The following is a 9249-nucleotide window of genomic DNA, read 5'->3' as shown; positions in this document are numbered from 1 at the left end:
GAGGAAATTGTATCAATTGTGTTGAGAAACCAGCTGATCAGATCCATATTCCTTAAATTTTTGGAAAATATGTAAAAAGAGGCTTCGAAAAAGGAAAGGTGCAGGGGGGGGGCACGAGGAGACAGAGAGAAAAGAAACACGTCTGCCTTCCACCAGGAGCAGGAAAAAAAAAATGTCTGCAACACATCTCTCTGAAGTTGTTAAAGAGATACACTATATTGCCAAAAGTATTCGCTGGCCTCCCTTCACATGTATATAAACTTGAGTGACCTCCCATTCTTAAAACAAAGTTTAATGACATTGACCCACCCTTTGCAGCTATAATAGCTTCAACTCTTCTGGGAAGGCTTTCCAGAAGGTTTAGTAGTGTGTTTATGATCATTTTAACCATTCTTCCAGAAGCACATTTGTGAGGTCAGACAATAATGTTTTCTGGTTTGTAGTCTCCACTCTAATTCATCCTAAATGTATTCTATCAGGTTGAGGTCAGGACTCTGTGCAGGCCATTCAAGTTCTTCTACACCAGAACTAAGCGACTGAACCCAACTCCTGAAAACCAACTTCACACCATAATTCCTTCTTCACCAAACTTTACACTTGGCACAATGCAGTCAGACAAGTACCATTTTCCTGGTAACCACCAAACCCAGACTTGTCCATCGGATTTCCAGACAGAGAAGTGTGATTTGTCACTTCATAGAGCGCATCTCCACTGCTCTAGAGTTAAGTGGCAGCATGCTTCACAGCACTGCTCCCAATGCTTTGCATTGTGCTTGATGATGTAAGGCTTGGATGCAGGTGCTCTGTCATGGAAACCCTTTCCATGAATTGGAGGTCTGTAGTTATTAATTCTGCAGAATATTGCCGATCTCTGTGCACTATGCTCCTCAGCATTTGCTGAGCCCACTCTGTGATTTTAGTTGCCTATCACTTAGAGGCCGAGTTGCTGTCATTCCCAATCACTTCCACTTTATTATAATCCCACTAACAGTTGATTGTGGAGTATTTTGTAGTGAGAAAATTTCACAACTGAACTCTTTGCACAGGTGGCATCCTATTACAATACCATTCTGGAATTCAGTGAGTTCTTGAGAGTGACCCATTCTTTTCACAAATGTTTGTAAAAGCAGTCTGCAGGTCTAGGTGCTTGATTGTGTACACCTGGGGCCACCTGGAAGTGACACCTGAATTCAATTATTTGGATTGATGAGTAAATACGTTTGACAATATAGGGTATGTCTAAGCTTTATCTCCAATAAAGTTTAGACTGGTGAAGAACCAAGACAACAGTTGTTTTATGTACAGTCTCTCCCATCTCACCAGCTGAAGCTTGGAACTCCTTAAGAGTATTCATGTGTCTTTGTGGCCTCTCTCACTATTAAAATTATTAACTATAAAATAAGTTTATTTTTCTGATAACTTTTTTTACCAACACATATCACTACAATGAAACTGTTTTGTTTTTTTTTACAAATCAACATTTTGACAAACTATTTTTAAAAGAATGTGGCCGATGATTTAAGCAAATCTTTTGTTCCAGAGCAGCTGATTTTATAATCAACTCAGAGTGTCTTAATTTTGAGTTAAGAGTTTAAAATAAACTCAGAGTTTGTTAAAACTCCTTTCTGGAATACCCTGCAGATCAATCAACATGGAATCAGATTGTTTAAATGAGTAATGACCACCATTAGCTAGAGCTTGTAAGCTCTGAAAAGATTTCCTTTGAAGAAATAATCATGCAACACTATAATTCTAGTTCTAATAAAAGAAAAAAGGAGAACAGTTGATTACATCCATCCATCCATCCATCCATCCATCCATCTTCTTCCGCTTATCTGGAGTCGGGTCGCGGGGGTAGCAGCCTAAGCAAGGAGACCCAGACTTCACTCTTCCCAGCCACTTGTGCCAGCTCCTCAGGGGGAATCCCAAGGTGTTCCCAGGCCAGCCAAGAAACATAGTCCCTCCTGTCAATAGGCAGGTAGACGGAGGCGAACCCAGAGCGCAGACTCATGATTAAAAAAGGAAAGTATTTTATTAACTTAAATAAACAAACAAAACAAAAGGCTGGCGTGGCAGCAAAAACTACAACAACAAAATCCAAGAGAAAGGCAAGGCATGGCAAGGCTAGAAGCATGAACAATAAACATGAACAAGCAGAATGACGCAGTAAAGAGTGAAGAACAGAGACCGGTTTTAAACACTGAGGATAACAAGGTAAGTGGGCACAGGTGAGAGATAACAATTACTTACAGGTGGAGATGGGCGTGGCAGACGTGACCGGAAAATTACTGGGGAGTGAACAGTGACAAAGAAAACCAACAGACAAACCAAAACAAGGAACCAAACTCAAAACATTGAAATTCGTGACAGAGCCACCCCTTTAGGAGACAACTCCTGAACTCCCCAAACAAAATAAAAAAACCTCTTGACTCGGGAGGGTGGAAGGGGAAAACAAAACATTGCAGAGTCTCATTAGCCAACACAATCCTACAACATCCAGAGCTTTAAGGTACTCTGGGCGAATCTCATCCACCCCCGGAGCCTTGCCACGAGGAGCTTTTTAACTACCTCAGTGACCTCAGCACAGGAGATTGGAGAACCCGACCCAAAGTCTCCAGGCTCCGCCTCCTCAGTGAAAGACGTGCTGGTGGGATTGAGGAGGTCTTCAAAGTATTCCGCCCACCGAGCCACGACATCCAGAGTCGAGGTCAGAAGCACACCACCCTCACTATAAACAGTGTTGGTGCTGCACTGCTTTCCCCTCCTGAGACGCCGTATGGTGGACCATACGCCTCTAAGCCATACGGAAGTCTTTATCCATGGCCTCTCCAAACTCCTCCCATGCCCGAGTTTTTGCCTCAGCGACTATCCGAGCTGCATGCCGCTTGGACTGCCGGTACCCGTCAACTGCTTCTGGAGTCCCACAGGCCAAGAAGGCCTGATAGGACTCCTTCTTCAGCCTGACAGCATCCCTCACTGTCAGTGTCCACCAGCGGGTTCGAGGGACCACGACAGGCACCAACCACCTTGCGGCCACAGCTCTGATAAGCCGCCTCAACAATGGAGGCACGGAACATGGCCCACTCAGGCTCAATGTCCCCCACCTCTCATGGAAAATGTTCAAAGTTCTCCCGGAGGTGGGAGTTAAAGCTCCGCCTAACAGGAGACTCTGCCAGACGTTCCCAACAAACCCTCACAATACGTTTGGGCTTGCCAGATCTGACCGGCATCCTCCCCCACCATCAGAGCCAACTCACCACCAGGTAGTGGTCAGTTGACAGCTCCGTCCCTCTCTTCACCCGAATGTCCAAAACATGCGGCCGCAGATCAGATGAAACGACAACAAAGTCGATCATTGAACTGCGACCTAGGTTGTCCTGGTGCCAAGAGCACATATGGACACCCTTATGTTTGAACATGGTGTTCGTTATGGACAATCCATGACGAGCACATAAGTCCAACAACAGAATACCACTCGGGTTCAGATCAGGGGGCCGTTCCTTCCAACAACACCCCTCCAGGTCTCACATTGCCCACGCATGCGTTAAAGTCCCCCAGCAGAACAAAGGAGTCCCCAGGAGGGGCATCAGTTGATTACATTGATGCACATAATAGACAGTTTACATTAAAGGTCTGAGGTAGAACTGCAATTGTATGTACTTTAATACAGAGGTTGAATCACTGAAAGCAACATCTTGAATGCTTTTCTTATTTTACAGATACAGGTTTATTATACTTGTGTTTAGATTTCCTGATGGGAAAAGTAATTTTCTTTCAATTAACTGTACTTTAAATGATTTTCAGCATGTTATAGAAAGGGGTCATATTGAGAGACCAGCAGAGAATAATCACCACCTCTGCAGGACTGTGCAGGTGTTTGCAGTTTGTCAGTGTTTTCTTCCTCAATTTACTTAGTTTCATTAGTTGTTTGTTACGTCTATAGCAGCAGGAAGCGATTATGATAATAATAATAATACAGAGTAATATATCTAATGTAAGCTAATGACACAGTTAAAAAAAAATCTAGCAGCTGCAATTATTTTCCAAAAGAGAATTGTGAGATTTATGCAAGAAATTTTTGTGCTTTTGTGTGAAACGTCCTCATTTCTGCTCCAGTGTTATTTTCTTCCATGCCAGCCTTTATTTAAAGAACTACCAACAAAAGAAGTTCTGTTTAGACTTTATAAAACACTTTTTTAAACACTACATTTCATGTAGCAAGAAGTTAGTAATAAAGCAATAATGTAAGCAACAATATAGCAACAATAAACCAGCAAGGATATGATGTAAAAGAACTGAATATAAAGACTGGGCTGACGAGGAAGTGGAAACAGGTGAGTGATTACCAACTGGCGACAGATGCAGATGGCCATGGCAGACTGACTGAAAAACTACTGAGCTGAGGGCAGGTGAATAGTGGCACAAGGAACACAAAGAAGAATGCATTAATCTAGAACACAAGGAGCAAAACTATACAACATAATAACATGAAAACAAAGAACAAACTAAGCACAAGGATCACAAAAGAAGAAAATAACACAAAATACCCAAATCCTGACAACAACGTCTGGATGTTGCGTGAGGTTGCTGTTATGTGACTGAAGGAGAGCAGCTCAAAACAATTGTAACTACAGCAAATTCAGAGGTATGTTTGGTAGGCATCATTAAAGTTGTTCAAATTATGGTTTAATTTAGATTTTGCACTTGATCTGCAGTACATTTGTTGCTCATATATGTTAGATAAGAAGTAAGATTTTCTCTGTGAATACCACTGAGAATCTGTTCAGTCAAAATAAAACACCTTATACAGACGTTTAATTGGATATAACTGCATCAATAGTGACACTATTTATGTTAAATAACTAAGACTATCACTGCAGCACAGCAGTTTATTCCTGTGGTTGTTTAAAGTGCTTTATAAATAAAATTGAATGGTATGGTATGAAATAGAATGGTATTGTACAGTATCAAATGGTGGCCTGTGGGTCAGATGGGGGACCCAACACATTCTCATGGCTGTATTTGTGCTGCTATGGGTTCTTTCCAAAATGCCAATGAGGGAAGGATTTTTTTATTTAAGTATTGAATTTTAATAATATTGTAATGAACCATTATGGACTATTGCTAGGTGCTGCTGTACGGTTACTGTTTCTTTAAGTTAGGTTGTTTTGGAGTTATACCGGAAGAAATGTTGGGTTGCTTCCGAGGAGGGAGGGGGCGGTTACCAGAATACTGGAGCATTGCTGGTATTCTGTGAGAGCTGTCGTGTTATGTTCGACCTAAATAAATCAGTGTTAGAAGCAAAACCTCTGTCTGGTACTTGGGTGTCATAACGGAACGTTACAATATATTGCTACTTTCAGTGCTTTGATTTGTGTATTAAAGGGCTCTATTATGCTTCCTTGAACAAGTCAGAATAGCTCCTTGAGCTATACAAAATACACAAAATCATTCTCAGTCTGTTTTGAGCTCATTTCAGAATGAGCAGGCTTAATGCTGTCACTATTATGCAAATTAGCTGCTGTTGCCCCCTCCCCGTCCCAACTCTGTTTCCTGTCTTAAAACATAAAAACTCTCTGAAGGATTAAACTCTGCGGATCTGACCCACATTTATATTGTTATTAATTCAAACTCTGAGGATTCTGACTTTGGGACAGGGGCACTTAGCATGTCCGAACCAACATTTGTCAAGTAGGAGAGCAGCAATAAAAGGCTCTGAAACCCATCTGGTAGTGGGTCGGGACACTGGCAGTACATGTTCTATATTGCAGCCGACAATAAAACATTTTCCTTTTCCAGCAGACATTGTGAAGCAGTAAAACCAGCAGAACAAACATGATGGTCTTGTTTTAATGAAGTGGGTGGAGCTCCACTTGGGCTGCTGTGAGCAGCTGGGCTCGGCTTGGGGTTGCTAGGTTGTGATGCAACAATCCTGAGGTTTTTGAAACAGGTTGTTTTGCAGACACCAGAAAACAATTACTTATTGTCAAAAAACAGCTGGATGTTTTTTTTGTTTGTTTCTACAATCATTCACCCATTCATCCACACATTCATACACTGACAGTGTTAAGCTACATTGTAGCCACTGGTGCCTTGGGGTGGGCTGACAGAAGTGAGGCTGCCATCACACCGGCAACACCAAGCCCTCTGACCACCACCAGTAGGCAAGGAGGGTGAAGTGACTTGCCCAACAGCTGAGACTGACAGAGCAGGGGCTCGAACCAGCAATCCTCCGGTTACAGGAGAACCTATACCTCCTGAGCAACTGCCGCCCCAAATCTGCTACCAAAATTAAGGTACAACACTTGATGAAGCCATGGCTGCACTGGAAAAACATTTTGTCCCCAAAGCTAATGTGTTCAATGTGTTGATGAAATTGTGAGTCAATAGATTGCCGGGCTCAGGGCATTAGCGTCGCCATGTTGTTTGGGCCGATACAAAATAAACTGATAAGAGATCAGCTCACTTCTAACATTTATCTCAGTGCTGTGAAAGATAAGTTACTGCTTTAGGAAGACCTCACACTGGACAGTCACAACTGCACTGATACAGGAAGTAGCTGCTGCAAATGCTTGTTTAAAGGGAAAAGAGGGGTGTGATTAGCTCAAGCACATGGAGCTCCACCCCTTGTTGTTCTTGTTGTTAAACAGGCAAGTCATAAAAACGTCACTGCTTCTGATGTGGACTAGATAAACACCATGCTAATGATAAAAACCGTCTTGCTGCTAATGTAAACTGTAATAACCGCAAGAAAGTAGGATAGCAGTACTGTGTGTGAATGATGTTATGTTGATGGCTGCAGCATTTGTTGCTGCTTGTCCTTTGTTGGAATAGGTTCCATGTGAGGCCCCTAAAATAGCTGGCAACCAGCAGTCCAATCCCCTCACCTCTGTTGGTAGATCAAGAGATAAACACCTTTCCCAACCTCCAGATGATTTGCCACCATCTGAGCCAGTAACTCTCCAGAACCCAACTACTCTTCACAGACAGGGCTGTAGCTACCATTGAGGACACCGAGGTCCGGACCTCAGTATTTTTCTGCTGTGTATATTATTAAAAAAAATTAATCAAAACAACGCTTTTGAACGGAGTGGTTCTCTGCATAGCTCCACCAGTTTACTGTAGGAGGCGCTGCAACTGTGTACAGCTGCAGCCAAACTCAATGTCTACGAAGAAGAGCGCAACTTTGCTACCTTACTGCTAAAATAAAGACCAGAAGAAGAAGAATGCCACTTACAGTGAAACACAACTGAGGTAATTTGCTGAAAATATTCTCCTTCAATTCCACAAAGCTGAAGTTAGTTTCCGATTGCAGCTTCCGATTTGGAAAATGGCTAAAGGGCGATTCCACCTAATTTTTCACTACCTTCAGCATCTTTAATCTACTCTACTTAAAAAACTACAACACTTAGACACTTCAAACCTGGACCAAATTATTCTGCACTGATTGCAGAGCATTCAAAGCCAAGTATGTGATCTGTGAAACCTTAATCTAATTTGAGATCAACGAACAGATCGCTGTGGCTTCCACAATATTGCATTCTCTGTACCAGTTTGTTGTGGTGAAGAAGGAGCTGAGCTGCAAGGCAAAATTCTCTTTTGAGTTTTGCCTTTTCGATCTACATTCCTGCCTTCACCTATAGTCATGAATTTGGGTAGTGACCAAAAAAAATTAGATGGGGGGAGGGTTGAATGGAGTTTTCTTCACAGGGTAGCTGTGCTCTCCCTTAGAGATAGGGTGAGATGTTAAGTTATATGGCAGGGACTCATAGTAGACTAAAAATAAATTGTTCAATCTGTCATGTAAATGTATGTTTTCTATTAACACACATTTTGAATTGTGCATTCAATAATAAGGAGGATTCAAAACACTGACTTTCAAACGGAACACTAAATAACCAATGCAAACAATTAACTGGACTAATTTTACAATCTTAAAAAAATCACTCTAGGTTTCACTGAGGGATGAATAATAAACTGAATGTGAACCATATCGTTCCTCTCTGAACTTCTTGTCATGTTTACGTATTTTAATTTAATATCCAGTTTTTGTAGCTTTTACTTCAGTGTTGGTTTTCTCATAAATAAATAAATAAAGCAAGCATTGATTCAGTGTTTGTCAAATCCTTTGTGTGTGTGTGTGTGTGTGTAAAAACAGACAGAGCTGAGCTTAGCACAAGGATGATAGAGAGAGGAGAGAGAGATCACAGCTATTGATTTTCTTACTTTTAGAGGTGGTGAGAAGGCAGGCTGGGATTTACCTGGTGGGAGAAGAGAAGGAAAGTGAGAGAAAATGTTGTTAGAAAACAATGAACACCAACATCAAGTGGAAGTGCTTGCTGTGGGGTCCAACAGTGACAGCTGAATTATAGATTTCTGTATTGTAGAGGACAGAAAGAGAGGGTGAGAATCAGCTGGGCTCAGCTCTACTACTACACTAACAACACACACAGTCATCACAGCGTTCACTTTAATGTTCTTAAATTATTTTGAGCGTGTGTGTGTGTGTATTGGAAGAGTAAAAGTAGAGAAAATGTTGGCATTTCTGTACAGGAACATTTAGGATGGACAGTACAGTTTGATTCGAGAGACAGGGTTATGATGTTGAAACACAGAAACACTTGGATTTTTAAATGATGGTTGAGTGACAAATTATGATTTTACAGAGATAAATTCACAATTTGTAAAAACAATAAAACCTTGTAAGGTTGAAATGTCGAGCAAACATTATCTAATAGTGTGAAGGCTGCCTCATCATTTACACTTTTAGATAATGTTATCCTTGTATTTATTTATATTTTCTGTACATTTTTTGAATCTAACTACTTTGTGCATTTTAGTCAATCATGTCAAAATGTTCAACTCATTTAGGAGATGTGTGCTTTATGACTTTTGTTTTTATAACATTTATGCTTTTTAAAATGTGTAAACTTATTTACAGATATTTTCACCATAGGAAGAGAGCTCTTCAATTCCTTCAAAAACAATGGAGTCAAAAACAAAAAATCTAGCTTTCATCTAGCCTGGGGTGTCACAAGGTTTTAAGGACAAGGGGGGCTTAGCCCCCAGGAGATGCACAGGATGTGAGCAAACGTAGTGGGGGAGAACAAAATTTCTCAAACAGCTAACAAAACCTGAGTTGCTTTTCCACATTTTTGGACACATTTAACAGATACCTTACTGTGTAAACGTTTTAAGCAACCAATTATATTTTTATTCAGAACATCAACAAACAGGAAATATGTTTAC

This window comes from Kryptolebias marmoratus, linkage group LG6 (assembly GCF_001649575.2).
Source record: "Kryptolebias marmoratus isolate JLee-2015 linkage group LG6, ASM164957v2, whole genome shotgun sequence".
Taxonomy (NCBI): Eukaryota; Metazoa; Chordata; class Actinopteri; order Cyprinodontiformes; family Rivulidae; genus Kryptolebias; species Kryptolebias marmoratus.
Note: the sequence above shows the minus strand (reverse complement) of the source record.